Genomic DNA, 25,676 nt, shown 5'->3' on the forward strand with positions numbered 1-25,676 from the left:
TAAAGCCTAAAAACCCCAAAATCACATAATTTATTTAACAAGTTTCGCTACAATGCAAACCTCTAAATGAACAAACATGCTTACTGGTGTAATCACATAATGTAAATGAGTTCGGATTTAATAATCACTGAAAGGTTTAATTAAACAATTAAAGTAAGGATATGTTGACCTTACAGGGATGACATTGGTAAAATATGAATGGCTAAATCACTAACTCCATGTGCCACTACTGGGGATATAAATCCTACACAGTAAACAACACGATCAAGTGCAATTGCATATAACAACATAGCTGAAGTGATAAATGCATTAAATCACCTAATTTAACCATTTATTTAATTATACAAAAATAATCTATTTGCATCACTCACATTCGCATAAAGCATAACAATGTGAGAATGAAGTAAATAACAATAGCATTAAATCTATCACATAACATAATCAAAGATATGTCCAAATATTAGATAACAAGATATCATCATGAAACACACTATCATCTCAAATGGCATCATCATGCAATATGATCAACTGAACAACATAGTAGTCTAACACCTATGATACTGAAATCAAAGTATAACATTTGATCCTCAGGTCATCTCAAATGTAAAACATAACATGAGTAACAAGTATCTCTTAGATCAAAATATAACAAGGTAAATATTTGCAACACATAACCAATGAATCCAACACGGACAATCCATTTATAATTATTTAAACATTTAATAATGGTAGTTTACACAACATAAAAAATGCACTTAAAACACATAAGCGAACATAGTTATAAACATGACTAACCACTGCTACAGGAACCTAGTCTAGTGTAGCATGGTAATAGTACATAGTGCAATCTCTACACACATCTCTGGGTAATCATGAATCAACATCATGATACCACATTGATCCTAGTAATGACTAGAACAAACCTTAGTGAACCATCTAACACATCATAATCTCATAATCAGCCATAAGCATAATCAAAGCAACTGATACAGTAACATAAATCCAATAACCATAATGGTGTAGACCACTCATCGTCCCAATCACAATCCCTTCTCAAGGAGAGATCTATAGGGTTGCATCCATTAGGATGACTTATAGAAGTCAAATGGGAGAGGCACTACAAATCCTTTTACAACTAACCTGACTTTAAATATCTTCTTACCTCCATCCTCTGTTTTCAACCTATAAATACATTTATTCTTTAAAGCCCTTTTACCAGTAGGCAACTTACATAAATTCCAAGTTTTATTTTTTAGTAAGGAGTCCATTTCTTCTTTCATTGCAGACTCCAACTAAATCTTTGTATCCACCTGCACAACTTCAACATAACATATAGGTTCATTGACATCTATTAGTGAAATAAAGTACAAAGAGGGAGAAAATATTTCTAGAGGTCTACTTAGCCTTGTTGACTATCTAAAATTCACTGGGGTATGTGGTATTTGTTGTTGTAGTTGTTGTAGATCATGAGGGACTACTAGAACATCTTCCTTTTGAGTATCATCCAACACTACATAATCATTTCCTTTCTTCTCATGTTGCTATAATAGATCTTTGTACAATGTTTTCTCATTGAATATGACATCCCTACTTCTTACAATTTTAAAATTTTTAAAATCCCAAAGCCTATAACCAAATTCATCAATTCCATATCTAATAAATACATATTTATTTGACTTAGCTTCCAAGTTGGTTCTATTTTTAGACTCAATATGTGCAAGTGCTTCACAACCAAATGTTTTGATAAAAAAAAACTCACATTCTTACCAGTCCATGCTTCTTCTAGAATGCCATAGTCCAAAGGAGTAGGGGGGCCTCTATTAGTCAAATATATAAAAATATTGATAGCCTCTTCCCACATGTTTAAGGGCAGCCCAACATGCAACCTCATTCTCCATGCACACTCCATTATTGTCATGTTCATGTGTTCAGCCACTCCATTTTCCTATGGAGTCTTTAGAACAATTTTCTATCTGTGAATACCATTAGTTGAGAAATAATCTTCAAATTCATAACTACAATACTCACCACCACTATCATATCTAAGACATTTAAAACTCTTACTAGTCTCATTTTCAACCAATCATTTCCATTTATTAAAAGTTTGAAATACATTAGATTTCTAGCTAAGGAAATAAATCCATACTTCTCTAGTTGCATCATCAATAAATGTAACATAATAATGAGAGCCACTAAGGGTAGATATCTGAGCTGGTCCCCATACATCTGTACTCACAAGCTCCACTTTCTCATTTTGCTTTTCCTTCCCACTCTTCACAAAACTCACTCTCTTTTATTTTCCACACACAACTTTCACAAAAATCCATATTGACACCTTTTAGACCTAGTAAAGATTTCTTTGAATGGATTAATTTCATACCTTTCTCACTCATGTGCCCAATTCTATTGCGCCATAACACTATATCAAAATCTACAATAGTTGTTTGTTTTCCCTACTCAACTTCTACAAGGGAACCTTTTGTAACCTTCCAATTTTTATTATTAAAAGTAACTACGCAACCCTCATCACCAAGTTGCCCTACTGAAATTAAATTCCTACTCAGCCTTGGAACATGTCTTACCTCATGTAGTAGCCAATGATTCCCATTCTACAACTTAATCTTAACTTTTCCCTTTCCAAAAATATGACAGGGTTCACTATCCCCTAACTAAACAATCCCAAAATCCCCTTTGACATAATCAATAAAATAACCTCTATGGGTTGTAGTGTGAAATGAAGCCCCAAAATCTAAAACCCAAGAATCATTAACACTTTCTAAAGAAAAAAGCAATGCATCCTCTTCAGATTTGTTACTTACCACATTTACCTCCTTCCCTTCTGATTTATCTCCTTCATGTTTCTTTTGAGTCCAACAATCTTTCTTCTTATGCCCTAGTTTCCCATAGTATCGACAATCTCTAGGTCCTCTGGATTGAGACCTCTTCCCCTTTGATTTTCCTCTTGATTTCCCATGATTTCTAGAGTTACTATTGGAAATATTCTTAATGGGTAAGTTACTGAGAGGGGAGGGGTGAATCAATAACTTCTAAAACTTTAATCTAATTAGCAATTAAACCTTTATATATTATGATCTAATTGCATGCATAAGAAACTGAAAACATGAAAGCATACATAACACTTTGACACAAAGATTTGGTGACCCATAAACCTTCCAAATAGAAAGTAAAACTAGGGTGGGGATGATACCCACAAGCTTTACTACTGTAGTATAAAGTTTTCCTATTTAATCTTACAATGATCACTTCTGATGATCTGCCCTATTAGGAGCAATAAGGACTGCTAGGTCCACCTTGTGAAAGGATTTACAAACATACAATAAAGTATGCACTTGGTAAAGATATTTATACAAGACTATTAAGTCTACCTTGTTAAAGGATTTAACTAATCCACCTATTAGGATGAAGTAGTGGATGATCTCTGATCTGCAACTTGGTTTACTGAATGAGATTTCTCTGAGTGTACAAATCACCTTATGTGAGAGATGAATCTTTGCTGCTCCTTATACTATTGTAGCCTTTGTAATTCACTCTTCTCTACTTCATATAATCATTATATTACATTACATTGGATATGATACAATACATTACATATATACCAATCCAATTACACAATTACAAAGTCGACCATAATTCAAGTTTACACAAAATATTACAAAGTCGGCCAAAGTGTAGAAACTTGGGCTCTATAGACTGACTCAATGAGATTTTGATACTTGGGATCCACTATCACTACTTGGCATCATGCACTTGGTAGATGTAGAAGCTTGGCCCATAATGATCACTTTGAAGTACTTCGGAACTATGTCTACACTAGTGACTCAAAAAATACTATGAAGCTCATATATACTAAATCACTTGGTTACCATTGCATAGCTCTGTAAAAACTATCACCTCTAGCTCGGTATAAAATGAGTCACTTGGTTAACATTGAGTAGCTCGGTCAGCACTAGACTCGCATCACATCAACTATGAACTCGGTAACCACTACACACCATGGTTTGCATTGGTAAACTTGGCATACACTGAGATGCTCAGTTTACACTGTTGATCTTCATAATGGTTGTAACTACTCGACATACACTAAAATTTGTCCAAAGGACTTGGTAGCAACTTAAATTCTTGGTTAACACTGTTAACTATATAATATGCTCGGTATGAACTTATAATCTAAATAAGTGTGTGTCACTAATAACAAACATGACTAGAATGTCAACAATCTCCCCATTTGGCATTAGTGACAAAAACACTTATCATCCAAAACTTAATTCAAAAAGTTTCCTATATACCTTTATCCATCACCTTGTGATTCTAGCTTGGTAGAGTATACTGTTTTTGAGATTTTTCAAAATTGGTTTTGTAAGATATATTTTTGTACATGGTAAGGCTCCTATACAGTATACTGTACATCTGAATACATCTCCTTTCTATATACAATATACACTTTCTATACATGTTGTACATTCTTCTTTCACATCTTTCTCCTTCGTAACTCATCATTCCCATATCTTCTCCAATATCTTCTCCCCCTTTTTGACAATAATGCCAAATATTTATTCTATATATTTACATATTAATTCCAAAATGAGACAAAAAGTCTAAATGTACCTTGAGTATGATAGCCAAAGTTTTGTCCCAATTGTCCTACAAGACCTTACATGTGTGTAGTGCAATCTAGACTTCTACTGACAACTCAATCATGTGGTATGCTATGGAGAAGTTGATGCCATGGATGAGAGTTTTGGAATGTGTAATATGCTTCTATAGTGCATCCATGATAGGGAGAATCATATCTACCAATGTAGATATGATTCTTGCTTCTTCTCTAAGCAATTCTACCTACATATCTATTAGAAATCTAATCTTCTTGAAATGAGCAAAGCTTTAACTGGGGTCAAGCTGCAACTGTTCAGCACTCGCTTGGAGATCTTCATCAATCTTGGACAATTTTTTCTTTATTTCCTTAGTGAAATTTAAAACATCACATAACTTACCAAAAAGTGATGATACAATAGTACAAGATGTTTCTAGAGAACCCAAAATGGTAGAGAGTTCGACTTGGTAGATGGAAATCTGTTGAGCAATGTGCTCTAACACTTTATTTTTTAACTTTTTCTCTGCCTTTTGAAGTAACTTGTTGTATCCATCCATATCTTCATTGAACTTCTAAACTACTTCTTCTAGTTGATACAAAATTGGTTGAGATGAGTCAATCTCTATGCCTATAGCATCTACCAAAATATTCTTGGCATCCTCAATGATTTTAAATTCTTTTTCTCTTTCTTCTCTTAGCCTTTTTTGCTTGGCTTTCTTTTGGAGAAGTTCACCAAATGTTTGCATTCGATTTGGATTGAGTTTGGAAATGTCCCAATTTGAGATCACTATTTCCTAATCAAAGTCTATTTCGTCCTCCTTTTCTTTTCCTCGGCCCAAAAATTTTGTGCTCGGTTGAGGCTTGGTCTTAACTATCTTTGCACTTATTTATTGCTTACTAGGAATGGAAACAATAGTAGACATAATAGAACTAGCTGCAAAAATTGATATTGCATTTATTGTACAAATATTAGTGGAAACACATTTAGTAGCCAATAATTATGTATCAAAATTTGATGTGTCCAAAACTATTGTATCCAACATGGTAGAAGAGGGAAAAGTTTACAACTTAGTAGATGAAGTGGTAGTCATTTCAGTTAATGATGTGCTAAGCTAAACTGGTGCAAAGATTGATTGGATGTTTGTGCTTGCAGTGCTAGTCACAATAGATCCTACTGAGGTTGTCACCTTTCTTGATGTTGTTACAATTTTTCTTGGGGAGTGAGGAAGTGAGGCAATAACTATTGCAACAATCTTAACTAGATCAGTTTCCTCATCATCCTATGTTCCTTCCTCGATAGCCTCTTGTTCTTGTTCCTCTTCATCATCAAGGCTATCAAAATGTGTTGTTTCTTTGTCATTCCCTTCTTCATATTTGTCTTCTTTATCATCATCATCATCATCTTTCACATCAATAGAAAAATCACTTAGTTTATGAAGATGATATACATTCTTCCATGTTTGTGTTGCATTTCTTACAACATGCTCAATATCTTTCATCAGAATTAGACAAGTGTTAAATTTTAGAGTTAATCTCTCCTCATTTTTGTTTAGATATTCCTTAACCTCTTTTTCTATTAAGCTTGGTATAAGCTACCTCAAGGTTTGAGCATAGATGTCTTTAATAGTTTGGATGGAAAATTCCCATCTTGGCTTAATCTTATCCATCAAAATATTAGGTATCTGAGAAGTAATTTGGTCAGGTGAGTATTTCCACTTACCCATTTTATCTAATACTAGATCTTCAATTTTATTTTGTTCTTCTTTAGTCCTAATTTCATAGTTTAATGCTTTAAAATTTGTTATACTATCCCCTTCCTACAATTCTTTTAGTCTATCATGGAAGGTGGGTGGAGGTTTTCTAAATATTATATGTCCTCCTTCCTTATCAGCTTTCTTCCTTGAGGATCTCCTGGTAAACACAATAGTGGATGGCTTGGTAGGCTTGGTAATGATTACCTTGCCCTTTTTCTTTAGTGGCTCCTCTTCCTTCGATTATTCCTCATCCTCATCTTTTCCCTCAGTCAACAAAAGAGTAGAACTAGTTTTCAACTTGGCAATTCTCTTCTTGCCTTTATTTACTGCTTGAGGGAGTTTTATTTCTAGTTCTATCTTGGCCTTGGCATCATCATATGTACCAAAATATGTAGCCTTGGGATCAACTAGTTCATTTACAAGTGTCTCAATAATATCTTTAGTTTCATCTATATTAACCTCATATCCAAGAGGTTTCATCCATGCAATTCTAGGCCTGACTGCCTGAATGTATACCTTGTCACTATCTACCATGAAACACACGTCATCCTTGTAATCTTCAACTAATATCTTTGAAATCCTAAATCTATTATTCATTTTCTCTTTAAATGCATCAAAATAGTTATCCATGATACTATTATAATTCTCTCCCATCTCGGCAATGTACTCATTAATTTGGTAGAGTACTGGCACATCTTTTCTCCATACAACTGAACCTTTTGAAGGGAAGAACTTTTGAACATAAAAGAATAAGCATGTCAATAGAGAACCAAACTTACATGAATTTTTCTTTTATGTTCTGATGCTCTCCATGTTCTTGTTGAATTGAATCAACAATAGCTCAACAAGGTCAAGAGAAAGATTATTCTTAACTACCTTGTATGCTAGGTCAACTAATTTGCACAACACACTATTCAACTTGCTTGAACTATAGATCTTATGTGCAATGATATGAATGTTGAACTTTAATTCCATGTTAGTGACATTTCTTATCTTCATGGCTCTACCATCCCATTTTGTTAGAGTTCTCTTTTCTAGTTTAGCCCGACCTAGGGTTTTGGTCATTTTAGCTTTAGCCAACATTGGGAGACCAGTGATTCTATGAATTTTGTTCTTTGTAATCAATATTAGTTGTTCCAACCATAACTGTCCATTATGCACCTAACTGAGAATAAGCCTAATCCATTTTACTTGGAATTCATAGGGCATGTGAGGAATATGGGTTAATCCTTTTCTCTCGAGGTGTTGATGCTTGAATTTCAAGATGCCATTCACACTCAACTTTTCTAGGGCTTTGTCCATTTCCAAAGTACCAATATATTGAATTGAACATTTGAAACAAGAATGGATGTCACTAATTAATAGTACCTTGGAAGGGATTTGAGACTGTGCTCTACTTAGGTTTAGGGTTTTAGCGATTGCAAGAGTGAGCTTGAAGTCTGCTGCCTTCCATTCCACACCACAAACTAGCATGTCTGAACCTCACTTTACCTTGTTGCTTCTAGATGCCATCTTCACTTTGTAGGGTTTGAGAGAATTCAAAATCTTTTGGTAAAAATTCACTCAATTCACTTAGATGCTCTTGAAGATCACTCTACGCAATTTTCTCTTGAAATTTCATGGTAAAAATGACTTCGATTTCATTCCTTTTATCAAATTTTTCCATAAATGCTTGGTAAGTTCGGTAGATCAAATTGACAAACTATCATCCACTTCCTTTTATTGAACACTTGACAAAGTCTTCATGACTCAGTGACCATACACATCTTGATTACTTGTGACCTTGCTCGGTAGAGACTATAACTCATCCTTGCTCAGTAAGACAGTAACACGACCTTGCTCGGTGATAAATTTAATTTGGTCCTCAATGATCCCTTTTGCATCTTAAATGTCAGTGTGGATCTTTCATACTACTGACTAGAATTGATATCTGATGTGTCATTGAGTATCATAATTCCAATGCTTTTTTGAGAGATCAAGTAGAAATGGTGGAGTCACTCAATTCTTGAGTGACTTGTTCATTATTGTTTGGACTTGCATTCTTGGTAGACTTTGGAACCCATTGTTGTCTCATCTATTTTATGATGTTATCTACTTTTGCCTTCTTTTTATCTTCAATTCTTCCAGTATTCATATCATTCTTGGCTAGATAACCAAGTTCTATACAAATGAAACATCTTTTAGTAGTATCTCTTTTCCTTATATGATGCTTTACACAATTCATTCCAATATGTCCAAATTCTCCATAGTACTGACATCCACACCAAGTGTTATAGTCCCAAACATATATAGCTTTCACAATTTGTTTTGCTAGATTTAATATCTTGATTTTGCATTTTGATGATTTGTGCCCATGCTTCTTACATTTGTGACATTTTCCTTCAAATCTTGGTTTCTTTTTGTATTAATTTTCTCTATGACCATGTTGATTACAATTGTAGCATTTTCCTCTGAATTTTTCTTTTCCATTACTCCAACATCTGTTTGAAGTATGAACTATCTTACCATAGTGATTGCAAGTAGGTCTTTGATTCTTTTGAGCTCCTTGTTTGGATGATTCTCCTTCTTCTGTATATCCAATTCCTTCTTTTCCTTTTTGTCTATAGAGATTTTTCTTATTCAATTGATTCATGTTTGCTTGGGATTTCATCATTCTTTCATTGGTTTGCATTTCAGAGTTTGGATCATTCTATAATCTTTCATTCTCTAATCTTAGGCTCATGATTTCTTCATTTTCATTGGTGAGCTGATTAATAAAGTCTGCTTGCTAAAGGGATAGGTGTTGGATTTCATTGTTCTTTCCTTCTATCTCTTCTCTTATCTTGTTTTTCTCTTCCATAACTTCACATAGTCTTACTGATTGAATTTCGTGCTCTCTTCTTAGTATTCTTACATCTTCTTGCAGCGAACCATTCTTTTCTAGGAGTTCCTTGATTGCTTCATTGGCTTCATCTAGATTTCTTGAATGAGGGTCTTCAATTCTTTCTTCAATGTAGAGATGATCATTCATTTGAATTGCAATATTTTTTCTTATTTTTAGGGATTGATAGAGTTTCTCCTTTGCTTTCTTGAGTTGGGAAATAGCCATTTCCAAATCTAGCTTCTCATTGTCAATAGCCTTGTCAAGTCTGAATATCTCCATGGCCTTTGATCTTTGCTCAAGTTGTTAAACTTTTCTCTGATAACCAAAATGCTCTGATACCAATTGTTGAAAATATTCTTAAAGGCTAAAAAACTAAGAGGGGAGGGATGAATTAGTAACTTCTAAAAATTTAATCCAATTAGAAATTAAACCTTTATATATTTTGATCTAATTGCATGCATAAGAAACTAAAAAAATGAAAGCATACATAACACTTTGACACAGATTTAGTGACCCAAATACCTTCCAAATAGAAAGTAAAACTGGGGTGGGGATGATACCCACAAGCTTTAGTATTATAGTATAAATTTGGCCTATTAAAGCTTAGAATGATCAGTTCTAATTGTAGTACCTAGAAAATGGGCTAAATGCATAGCATACTATGAGCAAATCACAAACTCAATCAACATACATTAGCACCCACTAGTCTACCATGAAATCCAAACTAATCAAAAGAAGAAAACACAAGGTTAGAAACCCCCTCTTTCGCTTGTAGCTCCCATGTCCTTCTTTCTTCTCCGAACAATGTAGCTCCAAAGTTGCCTATAGTGAACACAATATTGAAGCAAAGTCTACGATAGGGATAATGCCATGCAAATACTAGACGTGTGATTTTAGTGTAAGAGCAAGAATGCAAAATGCAAGAATTTAGGGACTCAAAGACTCAAGTATTAGGACTTCAAAGAATCAAGAATTAGGACCTAAGGATTCAAGAGTTAGGACCTAAGGGACCAAAAATGAGAGGAAGAATGATCATTTTATAATTGGCATGGAGGATGAGAGCATTGGATTTGTCACCCTTAGATATGCGATGTGGCAAGAGATTCCTTTGAGAATCCATGACGCATATGAAAAAAGATGCCAAATGTAGGATTTTATGATGCATGGAAGTCAAACTTGACTAAATGTGGAAGAGAATCTATGACGCATCATAAGACACCTCAAGCCCACTTAAAGCCAAGAATCTATGACAAATAAGCCAAATAGGGACATGCGTAAGGAATAAGAATATTTGATTATGAGATATTTTATCCAAGTGTCAAAGGAGAATCCATGAGGTGTCATATCCAAGTGTCATGATGATGCAATATTTTATGGAATATTTGAATTAAAAATCCTTTAGTCCACAAAATAGAAATTAGTAGAAAATGGAATTAATGATGGAAAATGGAAATTAGGAAATTAAAAATTTCCATGGTTTTTGGATAATGAATCAATTAATTAATTGAGGATGATTATTAGTAAGAATAATAGAATTAAATTATGGGTTATTTAATCCTATAGAGAAAATTAGTAAATAATTGGCCAAATTGATTAAATAAATGCAACCATATCCTTTGATGAAAATGTGATGATGATAGTGGAAATTGACTAGGATGGTGATAGGTAGACCAAAGCCATGGTCAAATTTATTGATTGATTGAAATTGATAACATTCCAAGGACACATGACATGAATTGATTGATACGTAACATTTAACTGACATTGTAAATGCTACAGGATCGAGGTTGATTGAAAAGGTTTGATCATAATAACATCAACAAACAATGTCAATATTATTAAAATGGTTGATAATGCCGTGATTTAACGTTAAAATCTTCAACAATGTCAAAGATCAGATGACATTAATGATAGTTTGACCTAGCACTAAGAGCCATGATAGTACTAAGGCCAGATTGATAAGATTGATAGGTTGATAGGTTTTCAAGGGACTGAAAGCCATAAAAATGCCTAGGATTGGATAGATGATGATTGATTTTTGGTATTTGATATGTTTTGTGATGATTTGGACTAATTTTTAGTGATTCCAAGTTGATTTGGGGTGATTTTGAGTTGATATGAAATGACATGAACTTGATCTAAAAGAGGATACAAATGATAAAGTGTGATCAATTTGGCTAAAAGATCAAAGTTAGTAGAATGATAAAATGGGACGAATTAGTATGAAGAAGTGATGAAACTGTAGATGTAAACCATTTTTGAGCATCTACACTAATGATCTTCCCTGTTAGGAGCAATAAGGACTCTTAGGTCCACCTTGTGAAAGGATTTACAAACATACAACAAAGTATGCACTTGGTAAAGAGATTTATACAAGACTATTAAGTCTACCTTGTTAAAGGATTTAACTAATCCACCTATTAGGATGAAGTATTGGCTAATCTCTGATCTGCAACTTGGTTTGCTGAATGAGATTTCTCTGAGTGTACAAATCACCTTCTATGATAGATGAATCTTTTCTGTTCCTTATACTATTGTAGCATTTGTAAATTTCTCTTCTTTGCTTAATATATTCATTCCATTAAATCACATTAGATATGATACAATACATTACATATATACAAATCCAATTACATAATTACAAAGTTAGCCATAATTAAAGTTTACACAAAATATTACAAAGTCAACCAAAGTGTAAAAACTCGGGCTCTATGGATTGACTCGGTGAGGTTATGATACTTGGCATCCACTATCACTACTTGGCATCATTATGCACTCGGTAGATGTAGAAGCTCGGTCCATACTAATCACTTTGAAGTATTTTGGAACTTAGTTTGCATTGGTGACTCAAAAAATACTATGAAACTCATCATATATACTAAATCACTTGGTTACCATTGCATAGCTCAGTAAACATTATCACCTTGAGATCGGTATAAATTGAGTCACTTGGTTAACATTGAGTAGCTCGGACAACACTAGACTCACATCACATCAACTATAAATTTGATAACCGCTGCACAACTTGGTTTGCACTAGTAAACTAGGCATACACTGGGATGCTTGGTTTACATTGTTGATCTTCACAATAGTTGTAACTACTCAACATACATTGGAATTTGTCCAAAGGACTCGGTAGCAACTGAAATGCTTGGTTAACACTATTAACTATACAATGTGCTTGGTATGAACTTATAATCTAAATAAGTGTGTGTCCCTAATAACAAACATGACTGGAATGTCAATAGTTACTTCCTCTCTTAGTCATTCTACCTCTGATTTGTGCATTCAAGGCACTTTCTAATGTAGATCCACTTGAGGTTTTCCTATGAGTTTCCTCACTCAGGATAACACCAATCACATCATCAAATTTTATGGTATTAGATCCAAAAATAAAATTTCTCACAACCATTACCAAGTCATCCCAATTTTTAAACAAAGAACACAAATCAAGAGAGCCCTAATTTCATCTTCAAAATTAACATTTACAGAAGATAATTGAGTAGTAACTATATTAAACTTTATTAAACGATCTGCAATAGATCCACCTTCTACCATCTTTATATTAAATAAATGCTTCATGCAAAATACCTTATTTGAAGTAGAGGGATTTTCATACAATTTTGCTAGCATTTGCATCAACTTTTCCTTCGTCTTCATTTTTTAAATATTAAATGTCATTGAATTTGCCAAGCATAATTGAATACTTCCAAATGCCTTTCTATCCAAAATTTCCCACTCCTCATTTGTCAAAGTTCCCCATTTCTATTTTTTTTTTCCCCTTCCAATGACCAAACTTCCCCATTTCTTTTCTTTTCCCTTCCAATGACCACCATAAATCCTTATGATAAAGATAGTTTTCCATTTTCATTTCTATAACTTAATGTTCTACCCATTAAAATTCTCAACCTTTAGCTTACCCTCATCTTCCATCACTCCCACTCAATCATGAGACTCCCACTCTACCATGAGATCTTCTTGTAGAGGATAGCTAAAAAGTAAATATGATGAGAGTCTAGATTTGATACCACTTCTTAGGATCAACCATATACATAAATAATAATTACGTGCAAATATAACTAATATCAAAAAATAATAAATCACATAGAAGATAACACAAGACACAAGGATTTAACATGGTTCCCCCAATCCTTGGGCCATGTCTACCAACAAGAAGTCCACTATTATTATTATCTAGTGATTACAATGTGCAATCCCTTACAACTCAATATCAATGCAAAAATATACAATATCATCATACATTGTGAAATCCCTAACCCTAAGCCATTTTATATAAGCTTTTTCCACTTACAAAATTAGGGCTAGAATAAGTCATCTAATAGAAAATTAATAGCTGATGCCTTTTACAATAGTGAATCATTTTTGGCTTTGGGGTGCTGCCCCCAAAAATCGCACCTAGGGCGCTGCCCCCAAATCTCCATAGTAATAATTTGTGGGGAAACTATGCCAAATAAACCAATGAGTTTGATTAGGTTCTACATCACACCATTATTCTTATTAGAAATTTTTCTCTTTCTATGAGAGTGTTCATGGTTATGTTGTCCTTTTATTTTTCCAAAAAGACACACTTGGCATCTTTGTCTACTACTTTCCTTTTGAGAATATCCAACTCAATGAATAAGTCATTAGTATTGATAGTGGTTTGTTCTAATTTTGTAGTTTCATTAAGATCTATAAGATTTCTCTTAGTAAAAGGAATATACTTTAGATTAGGATGTTCTAGATGAGATCAACTAGGTTGGGTTCTCCTTGATCTTCCACATCGATTCATTCCTTTAGAACCACTCTTCCTAAAAGAAACATCTCCAGTAGATGAAATGATTTTATCTTGGTATATTGTTTCCTCCTAAAAAGGGGTAATATTTAAAAGTCTATCTAGGAACCAAATATTCTTAGATCCAAGACTCAGGGATGAAAAATTCTTCTCCTCTATAGGTTGATATTGAGGATTAATTTCAACATTATAACTAGGTCTCTAAGCATGACTTGACTCTCCCTTTTTTTTGTACCAATTCCTTCTATTACCCTATGGTAGTTCTATTTGTAGTGGGACCTTGAGATGTGCTCTTGTATCTTTTCTCTTTTCAGAAATTTTTATTAAAGTATAAAACAAACACTATTTAGGAAACCTTGACCGAGTTACCACCCACTAAGGGAAATAAGGATTTTCTAGTGACAAACATCAAGAATCTATAAAAAGGCTGAATTGACCCAATAGGGAACAAAACTTGACCCCATGAGGAAAGTGACTTCCTTCACTAGCCTATTTATAACATAAAATATTTCACACTTACAACTAAATTTGGCCAAATGCATTAACCTAATAAAACAACAATGTACTACAGAAGAAGATAACTATATCACACGATGATAGGGCACTGATTTGACAAACATACCACAAGAAATACCCACAAAGTAGGTCCCCAATATAGTAGCCATTTGATTTGCTTCTAATTGGATACAAACTACCTCATGGATTGAAAAGTATACCTAGGGGATAGCTAATTCCCATGAAAATAACACCTAACAAGCCCAAGGACTGACTAACAAAGACATCTTAGCTTTCTCCTCTTTAGGCTCTACAAAACCTAGGCAGGTATACCTAGGATTAATCCAATTATTTATACAACAACACATGAACATTAACCCTATTTTAAATAGATAAATGCCCTTATTTCTTCTAAATTAAAGAAAACAAAGGAATGAAAGATAGCTATTAATCCATATCTAATGAATCTCAAGCCAAGTATGGATGATCTTTTCCAACTAACAATTCAACGTGAAATAAAATGATTTTATTTAAAGACTTTTTATTGTGAAAACTCCAATATCTACTCAGAATGACAATACAATGATTTCTTTATCCATTAGGACCCAACTCACTAGCCTCATACCATTATCAAGATCTTCTCCTCTACTTTGTAAATGAGATCAACACACATTTATCATCTCATACTTATCAAGATCTTTTCATGGAATCTATTGATTCTCTCAAAACATGTCAAGAATTTACTTAATCACTTAGATTAACAATAGAACATGGAATGGGATCTATAACTCTAAAAAAATTATAACTATAATTCAACTCACTTGTTATTAATTTATTAAAAATTAAATAACAAGATAAAAGAGGCAAGATCTAAACTATGTAACTCTACTGACTTTTCCATCTTTATTTAATTCAATTCACTTGTTATTAATTTATAAAAAATTAAATAACAAGATAAAAGAGGCAAGATCTAAACTATGTAACTCTACTGACTTTTTCATCTTTATTAATTTTCATTGAAAATCTAAATCTAAATATTATATTCATTATTTAAGACTACCTAGATAGATCTAGACTACTATAGATCTATTTCTTTCATTCATAAGTAAATAAAAAATCAACAACATAGTACTGGACCAACTCAAAATGAAAAATTGCATTCACAAGATCATGATTTAGACCATTCTCAAAGTCTTGGGTGTCCACTTATAGAGACATATTAAAAAAAAGCTTTAGAGTGGAGGGATGGGACACATACCATGTATTCATTTGAAAAAAAGTATTCTAATTACAATAAAGTACCTATTTTATCTTGAAACAACATGTAGTTGGCATTTCCCAAAGCTTGATGTAACATCTCTCGGATCATGTGACCATTGGCTCTTTCCTTTTAATTGCATGTCATCATCAAAAGATAATATCTTTAAAACTCATTATTGTTTAGGTGGGCCCTCATTGTTTCATTCATTAGTAGGGATGTGTCTTTTCACCTATTCCTCTTATTCATCATCACTTGGCCAAGAATGTTCAAGGGTCTGCTATACCACATATCTTTAAGAGTAATATTTAACTATTTCCTATGTAACTTATTTCTTATAATTCTCATAAAACATCCAAGAATTTACCAAATTTTTAATGCATTCTTAAAAAGGTGTCATATTCATATCTCATGCTATTTGTTTTGCCAACTCACTCACTTTGTTTATTGACTTAGCCTCTAATTTGTAACTATTTCACACTCTTGTCCTCATTCAAAATAGGTGGAACAAGTGTATCTTGAAATCCTTCTAAATTATCCTTTAACTACACTGTTTTGGTTTCAATGTGATTTGGAAAAACTAAAAATTTCTTAAGTGATTTTATAATTTTAATAGTGTTCATAGCAATTGGAGGAGCATTTGGATCCATTGTTACACATAATTCAAATTTTGTCATCTTCTCAATTATGCTTACCCACTTTCGATAAGTTGGTTTAACCATTAATCTATCATCTTCAAACTTTCTGATAGATAAATAAAGTAATGAACAACCTGATGAATTCTAAACATTCTAGCATTTATCTTCTCATGTAGGTGCATTAATCTAGTTTGAATAATAACTTTCTTGTTGAACTCAAAATTATTTTCAATCTTCATCTGCAAGTCCACCACCTCTTTAATCAAAGAATTAACATCTTTTTCTTCCATAGTGTTGTGATGTGGAGCCAAATCAGACTTGGAGGTTTATTCAGTACAATTTCCCCCATATTATTTCTATAGCGGTTTGTGGGTAGGACCCTCGAAGCTAGAAATGACTCTACTATTGTAAAAAGAATTGACTGTTATTTTCCTATTGGACAAATTTTTCTAGCCCTAATTTTGTAAGAAACAAAAAGATTGTATAAAATGGATTAGGGTTAATGATTTCATAATGTATGATGATATTGTAGCTTCTTGTAGTAGTATTGAGCTATAAGGGATTGCATATTTTAATCATTGGATAATAATAATATTGGACTTGTTGTTGGTGGACATAGCCCAAGGATTGGGTGAACCACGTTAAATGTTTGTGTCTTGTGTTCTCTTTTGTGTGATTTATTATTCTCTAATATTGGTCATATTTTCATGTAACTATTATTTCTATATGTGGTTAATCCTAATACCTAATTGGGATTTTTTGTATTAGTATGACACTTGTTGATGTAGCTAGTACTATGCTCAATTTATTTGAAGGACCAACCTCATCTACACTCGGGGGCCTAACTATTTCTAGTTCACCTATTCTCTGTTTCAACAAATTCACTAGAGTTTTCAAGCTAGAATTTATCTTTGATTGATTTTCATATGCAACAAAAATATGCCTGAACTTTTCTTGCAATTCCTCATATTTTTTCTATTTTTCTTTGGCTACTTTATCAAGTTCCTTAAAATCACTAGTTTATTATGAGAGTTTAACAACTTCTACTATCTAAAAAACTATATTACCCCTAATACCAATACTTTCATCAATAATCTTATTCCTAGAAGTAGAGGAGGAGAAGACCAAGTGGAAAAAGTAACAAAATCCTCATTGTAGTACATACCTCTTGTAGGTATATCTAATTTCTTGATACTAGGTCTTCTTTACCTCGTCTTGCATAATTGAATCAAATTCTACAAAATCTGCTATATTCAAATTTAGCATCAACAAGACACTTTATTCTTTTACAATTTTCCTCCCCTCTTCTGGAGTGGTGGTTTCAATTTTTTTCATCATCTCACCCTTAATTTCTTGGATGAGGTCAAAATAATTAGCATTAGGTCATGTTGTAATTTTGTATCCTCCATCTTCTAATGACATTCTAGCTTGTAATGTTTCCACAATAGTTTCTTAAAAGGTATAGACTTGAAAAATTCATCATCCTCCACAAACTCTCTACAAGATTTTGTTCTTACATCCCTAGGTAATATTCCCTTCATTTATTTTGTAGTAATATCTAATACATGTCCTCTTGGCACAACATAACTATTGTATGTCAACAACTCTTCAGGTACATAGATAAAATATTCTTCCTCTTCCTTAGGAATCTTCTTTTCCTCTAGTTGACCTCTAGCTAGGGTAGGTATCATAGTATTTAAACCTCCTTCTTTTTCAAGAAATAAGTCATGATGTCTCCTAGAAGGTGAAGGTGGAGTAAGTGGCTTTGGAGAATGAGGTTGTGAGCTTCTCTTGACTAGATCCTTAGCTTCTTGACCCTCCAAAATCATTGGTCTCACTAGTCCTCTAACAAATTTCTTCCTTTGATATACCTTCAAGCCACTCTAAACCCCTTTCTTCTTTGTAGGCTCATCACCCTAGAGTTTTGACTCCTCTCTTAATCTCTTTTATCACCTTCCCTCTTGAGGAATTAGATCTAATTCTTTCAATAATAGGTCTAGACCTTCTACATCTTCTATGAATGTGACATTTGTCTTTCTGTCCCTACTAAGTTTCTCATTCATTCCTAATAATAGTTGTGTGAGGGTAAAAGTAAACATCACCCCATTGATGACACAACTTTGAAACAACATTATAATTAATTTTCCTTAGAAATGAAAACATAAAATGTAGAAAATATCTAACAGATAGTAATATTCTCCTCCTATGAGCAAGTCAAAATTCATTTCCAAGCAATGTGAAACTTGGCTTATGTCAATCGCTAGATATGATAGTTGACCATCCTTCAACTGGCACCACTTCATCATCCCTTTCAAACTCCATATACACGTGTTTAGAAAAATAATCCCTACAATAGAAAAGGACCATATGCATGAGCAATGAGTACCATCTAAATTTTGGTGTTTCTTCTTTATGCAAGGCTTTCAATGCCTCATTAACTCTTTCTTCAAGGTACTGAGGGAAATCATAAATATCTACAACACCACATTGCTGAATTCATAGGCATATCTGCATTGTTGCTTTATTGAACTTTACCTTATTATGTAACCCTAATACTTGATATAGGGTAGTATATATGTTCAACATTGCATTGTCATAATTTTCCATGTTACCCATATTGGATGATACAATTGCAAGTGTGAGTTTATTCCCATTCACAATCTTTAAGAAAGTGGTAAGGAAATTCTTTATTACCTCTAGCCTAGCTTGGTTATTGGTATCTTCTAACAATTGAAAATCAATTTCATCAGTTACATCTAGGGATGAATGAAAGTCAAAGCATTTTCTAGTAGATTCAACATCAATTTTTAGTAAAACCTTTCTATCTAGATCCCTAATTATCTATGTAATAGGGTCATATCTTTCCACTAGCACTAACAACAAGCATGTATCTAAAAAAATTATAGGAGCAATCAATTTTCCAAGGTCTTACTACCATACATTGTACAAAGATTCTTGTGTTGGCCTGGCCATCCCATCTTTTTAAAATATCCAATTTTAAAGCTATCATATGCACATCGTGGATATTTTCATATTTATCCTTGAGGCCTATGTGCACTTCCTTTCCCATTATTTTCTATTCTTCTAGGAAAACCCTACCCTCTTTGGACCTAAGTAATTGATCAAATAAATCATCCTACAAGTGTCTTTTTGTATTACTGAACTTACTAGTGTGCTTCTTGGTTGACATTTTCACAAATTTAGGAAACTAAAGATGACTAGGGCTCTCTACTTAAATGGTTTACCAAAACTAGGATTTTATAACAATGAGAATAGTCAAATTTACTGGATAAACTTCCAAGAATTTCAAAAATCCTAAGGAATTAACTACTGGAATTTTGAGGGTCAAGCTTTGAATCTTTCTTTGAAATCTTCAATTGCACATGAACACAATCATTGCCAGGACCACAAATGCATAAGGGTGGTGATGATGGAATCTAATGAAAACTTTAATTCCCTTAGAGTAGTGTTAAAACCATAATCCATGTGACATAAATTTAGTCATCAATGATAAAAAGTTTCCCTTTGCAATAGTACAACTTTAAATTTATACCATCGATTGTTATCTCTCCTGCATTTGATGACTCTCCCTTCTACTTGTCCTTCTTTGATGAGCTGAATCAATTTTTTTTTGGGTAATATGGATAAGTTAGTAGAGTTAAGGGTTGTCATTTATGGCAACATATATCTCTAAAGAGATGACATATTGTTCAGTCGAATATTCCATGTTCAAAGAGATAAATTTGTCAAAGTATCAAACAATTTAATATCAATATATAGGTATTTTTGATATTGTGAAGTTTGCAGTGATAATTGGCATGTGTACCATTAAGGACAGGTATAAATGAGTGTCTTGATGATGTACCTAAGTGTGTAGATCAGTATAGATAGTAAAGATGAAGTTACATGTCAAACACTAGTAAGGACAATAAACAAGACAAAACAAAGTATAATAGGAAAGCTTAATAATAGGTTAACGAATTATTTCAGTCACAAAATAATTACCTAATTATTTAGGGACAACATCCTAGATGTTTACCCTAAGTTGTCATTGGCTAATTTTGTATATAGCCAAACATGTGGAAACATCAAGCTGACTAGACAGAGTTTTGTAAAAGAATAGGGTATAAGAAAGAAATCATTACTTACAAAGTAAAAATGTGAATGAAAAGTTTATAGTGTATATGTGAACTTAGTATGTGACATGTGAACTTATGTGAGAGATCTATGATGAAAATTATAATATAAGATTAGAGATATGTGAAGTACAATAGTCATTAAAAGGAGGTTATTGTATCTATTGGCTCTTGAATTAAAAGCTTTTCAATAACCCAATGATAGGAAAAAATACATCTAGGGGTAGATAATCAAGGCTAACTATAAGGCTATACTCCTTCTTTAGGCTCTGCAAGACCTAGGCGGGTGAACCTCACATTCATTCATATGGTACCAATTGCAAAAAAAACATACATATGAATTTGGATAAAGTAGATTGAAACCCCAATTCTTCTATGCTTATGCAAACAACATAGACATGAAATAGCTAATAACATGGCTGATGAATCTGATAAACTAAGTGAGGGCAAGTCCTTTTAGCTCTTCAACATAAAAGGGAAAATACTTTGATTAATATGTTGATTTCAGCATAACCAATATATGAACAACAAAACATATAGATCATGTAAATGATTAGTTACTTATCTATTGTGCAATTCCACAAACCAGAAACATACATCCTGGGATATTAGCAATATCTCATAGATGAAGACTCTAGATCTATCCTATCACTTTGTGAATTAGACATTTGCATCAAGACTAAATCTAATACTCGACCTATCCCTTCATGAAATTTGCAACCCATTATGATAAATCAAGCATTTACATGACTCCTTGGATCATAAGAAAAATATACCAAAACATACAACCTAAAACAGATTGCAACTATATTTGTGCTCTTTGTTCGCAAAACACAAAAACATTACAAACAATATAGATAGGAGACAAGAATCAGACCAAAGATAAACTCATTGTTACATTTTATTCATTTCCTTAAAATAAATATGTAAAGGATGCATGAAAGTAACTCACAAAATAACTAAATAGACCAAAACTATCTATAAAATGTCATTAATGTTGTTCATACAAGAGAGAAATAATGGGCATGAATGGTGGGATCACAACTAGAGCTTTTCTTAATAGTCTGGAAAAAAAAAACCACCAACAACCAAGTGGTATCATAGATATGGAAAACTATCCAAAAACCTAGAACCGACACTTGAGAATGAGAAGAAAAGAGAATAAATAGAATGAAAGTAATCCTAGATCTACTATGATGCTGCCATTTGTCCACTTGAAGAACTTCCATTTGCTGATATAGAACCTCTCTCTTCTCTCTTTCTTCAAATGAAAATTAGATCTCCTCATTCTACCTCTACAATGTGATCAAAATATCTTCAAAATAATGGAGAGAAAAACTTATTTGCAAGAAGACACAAAAATGCTAATAAAACTCGGGCCAAAACACATGCCAAATAGTTTTTTAGGCATAATAGTACACCTAGGAACATTTTCCCCCAAATTTGGAGCCAAAAAACCTCTCTATTTTCTTTTCGACTGATTCTCAAACTCCATCATGAAAAGCACTTGTTCTACTAAGAATGCCCCTGATTTTGCAAATTTGCCTATATCTTTCACCTAGTTGAACTTGCACACATTCTAACTGTGAATTCAAAAAATTCATTGTTTCCGCTTCTTGATGGTATAATACACTTTAAATTATAGCAAAAAATAGGGCCCCTAGTGTGCATTTGAAGATTCTAGAACTTGTCCACGAACAAAGAACTTTAAAAGTTGAAAAATTTAATATTGTCTATAGTCTAAACTTTAGATTATAATCATAATATTTAAATAAAAAACTCTTCAATTCTCAAAATGAGCACTTAGTTTTGGGAATATTTGATTTTATTATCTCACCTTATCCCTCCTGCCACATGTGCACCATTAGGTGCCATGTGTCAAACCCTCCTTGGTTGAATCTGCCACCCAAGTAGGACCTACACAACCTTAGGTGTAACTTTGGAAGATTTACAAATTTCCCTTCCAATCATACACTCGAGCATATCTTCTTAACTTTGTTTTGAGGGACTCTCAAACTTATGAATTTTGCAAGTTCATAACCCTAATCCTCTGGCTTTGTGAACTCATGACTAGGTGTATCCTCGTAACTCCAAATTTTAACATTTTTGACCATACAATTTTTTCAACTTTATAGATTTACTTTTTCAAACTCCCAATCATTCAATTAACCTCTAGAGATTTTCACATGGCACTATATTGCCACATGGCACCTTCTTTCTATATTTTTGGTCAAAATTAGTCTTGCATTGCTACCAGCTATCCACGGGCCCCACACAAACCTTATTACCTTTTGTCATGAAGGATAACCTTTAGACATTGTAACATATGATGTGTGTGCTTAAAAAAACCTATAAATGCCAATGTGTTAGCAATATGGGATTAAAACATCAATTCATTATAAGCTCTGCTACCTTTACTATCTATTATAAATGCTCTCATTTAGGTTCCCCTAATGGCAGAGAAAAAATCTTAAAACCAAATTAAAAAATCAACTTGATCACATATGGAAAATATAGTAGTGTCAAGTGAGGCATCCCACATAATCTTGCTCATGACTGTGAAGAAAAATAACCTAACACAAGATCAAATTACAAGCATAGCATCATACCATAATGAGATACGTGACAACCCTACTACCCTGGTGCTATTGGTGAAGTCTTTGTCTTTCTGACTACTGGCACTGGATCGAATGATGAATCAACTATAGCTCATGGTGTTGGATTGAAGCCAAGAACTTATAGGCACATGACTCTATAGGGGTATAGCTACACCCATCATGGGGCATAACCATTTCTCCCTTGTGATTGTAAATTATCTCATTCCCCACAGTGGAATATAATAATAGTACTCCCTACTTGTCCAACTGAACTACATGCATAATACATTATCCATTATCAATCTCAATTAACAACAAACTTGACTCTCCCTATTACATGGTCAAAATGCCTCTCCAAGAATTTCTCATGCATTGCTTCAGTTTTATGTTTTTCCAAGACAAACTAAGATGGTAGATAACAACTAAAATGAATGATTGATTGTTGTCTTGAGTCAACGCTCAATCTACTCCCTCTCCAAATAATGATTCACTTTCCTTTGTCACATTTTGGGAATGACGTAGGAAGAGCTTCCAGTACTATGAGCCTATTGAATTTGAGTATGTGGTGACAATTCATTTGGAGCTGAGGATAATAATGAAGAATCTATTGGAGAAGAGCTTCTAGGAAAGTAATTATATCCTTCCCAAGAGGATAAAAACAAACTAAAAGCTCTATACATGAAAGAAATTGAATGACCTATGGATTCAAACTCCATTCCATTAATTAATAGCTCATAACATTTATTCATGATTGTTGCTCAAAATGCTCAACATTAATCATTATAACATCATTTTGATTTACCATTTTATACATTCTTGAATTTGCTAAACTCATTGCCTTCTCAAATCAAGACAATATCGACTTGATCACTATATTTTGACTCTAAGAAATTGTCAATTATTTTAAAACAAGTTTAATTTTGATAATTTAAAATCAATAGTGACTATTTCAAGTCAATAAAAGGAGAGTGTTTGTTGCATCCTGCTATGATACAAAAATTTATCTCTTTCACACTTCCTCGGTGAATTTTATTTCTTACCATCAATAATCCAAATGATCATAATTAGTTGATGAGCTCCCCCTTTTTAATCTATACATTTTATGTCCCCATTCAACATACTAATCCAATTGAGGGTTTTCTTTTGTGCCAATGTGATTCTGAATGCTAGGCCCATGTAACCAAAATAAGTGTGAAGCTAATTGCTTAGACTTCTTCTCTATCTTTCTGTGAATTTTCCCATGCCATCCACTAGTTGCTTCCTATTTGCAAAACTTGAAATAATGTTTGTGCAATATGATGGGAGGGACTAAAACAGCCTTATAGCCTATAGTCAAAAATGTTATGTATATGTTTCGAAACTTATAATGACTTAAACCATTACCACTTTCCCCTTTAAAGCATCTTCTATTCCGTCAAATTTTATCTTTTTGGTGAAGTTATTCGGACCCCAAAGTGAGTCTAGATTAATTTTTTTTAAAAATGGAACACCTAACCCTTTGATCTGATCAATTAATCACCTAGCACTAATTAAAATCAAATTTGACCACTGATTGATCATTTAAAACTTAGTTTAGCTTATTTTTGCAAACTGTGATTTTTTGCCTTGAAGCCAATAAGACTGGCTTTAAAAAATGACTAAATCAAACAACTGGGCCCTGAGATCTTACATATCTTCTCTCTATTCTACATTCTTATATACTATCATATTTTATGTCATGATGATAACTGGGTCAAAAGATATTGATCATCAAAGTTGCTCACTTAAAACTACCTGCAAACCGACATGTTAGAAAATAATAAAGTGCATTTGGTTTTTGCTTCGAAAATAGGTCAAACAAATAATTGAGTACTTGAAAAATAGGATATTAATTCATTTTCATGAGAAGAATATAAATCTATGATTTGGTCTCATAAAAAATAGCTTAGCACATTTGGAAAAGTTTCAAAGTGGGGTACTCAGAATTGTAGAACTCAAAACATTAGCAAAATATTGATTTTCACAAATAGCATGGACCTGGGAAAGTGTGCAGATGGATTGGTCAAGAATTGAAAAGTAACACACATATAGAATTTTCAAATTAAAATATAGTGGTACAATCCATTTGGTCTCATCTATCATGGATTCAAAGTTATCACATCTCGAACAGGGCTACCGATCAATCTGCACTTTTAGACACCAGTAAAATTTTATAAATTGTATTTGGAACTGCATTTAAAAAATAGTCAAATAGATTGATCATAGGCCCAAATATGGAATATAGAAAGTGTCTAAACCCTAAAATTTAGTGCAAAAGGAATTTTCTCAATTTGGTCAACTAGGTCAAATTTAGAACTGGTCAAATAGGGCTTCCTAGAATTCTGGGCAAAAAGCATTAGCATGACAACAATAAACAACCAACTTTGAGGGATTCAAAACCTAGTCAAAAAATATCAAAATGGATTGAAAACTAAAATATAGGTTCTTTGATATACACATTAAAAACTCCCAAATTGGTTAGTCATGAAACTTAGCCCGGTGCAAGATAG

The sequence above is a fragment of the Cupressus sempervirens genome, chromosome 2 (genome assembly GCF_028749045.1).
Source record: "Cupressus sempervirens isolate cs-2001-9-10 chromosome 2, ASM2874904v1, whole genome shotgun sequence".
NCBI classification, from domain to species: domain Eukaryota; kingdom Viridiplantae; phylum Streptophyta; class Pinopsida; order Cupressales; family Cupressaceae; genus Cupressus; species Cupressus sempervirens.